Source organism: Tupaia chinensis, unplaced genomic scaffold (assembly GCF_000334495.1).
Source record: "Tupaia chinensis unplaced genomic scaffold, TupChi_1.0 Scaffold144336_1, whole genome shotgun sequence".
In the NCBI taxonomy this organism is placed as follows: Eukaryota; Metazoa; Chordata; class Mammalia; order Scandentia; family Tupaiidae; genus Tupaia; species Tupaia belangeri.
In genome coordinates this window covers 1,924,075-1,924,297 of record NW_006204194.1, presented here as the reverse complement: position 1 = coordinate 1,924,297, position 223 = coordinate 1,924,075, and the positions used below count along the sequence as shown (strand labels likewise).

General features: G+C 40.8%; 1 protein-coding gene across 1 annotated transcript in view; it reads left to right on the top strand.

The window, feature by feature from the left end:
* Positions 1-223, top strand: part of ZNF71 (zinc finger protein 71) — a 48,444-nt gene that overhangs the window by 25,984 nt on the left and 22,237 nt on the right. The gene's annotated exons all lie outside the window — the stretch shown is intronic.

Below are 223 nucleotides of genomic sequence, written 5' to 3'. Positions count from 1 at the left end.
ATACAGCATTTCTATTTCCTTTAGACGATTAGTTTCAGTCATAGAGTGCAGACACTCAGTATGTATTAAGTGGGGACATACAATGCCTCTCCATAGCATGGCTTGCTTCACTCAACAGTAAGTCTTCCATATTCATCCACTTCCTTTCTTTTTCTTTTTTTTTTTTCTTTTGGAGAGGTTTTTGCTATAGGGCACGCGTGCTCGCCAGAAAGACAGAGCGAGG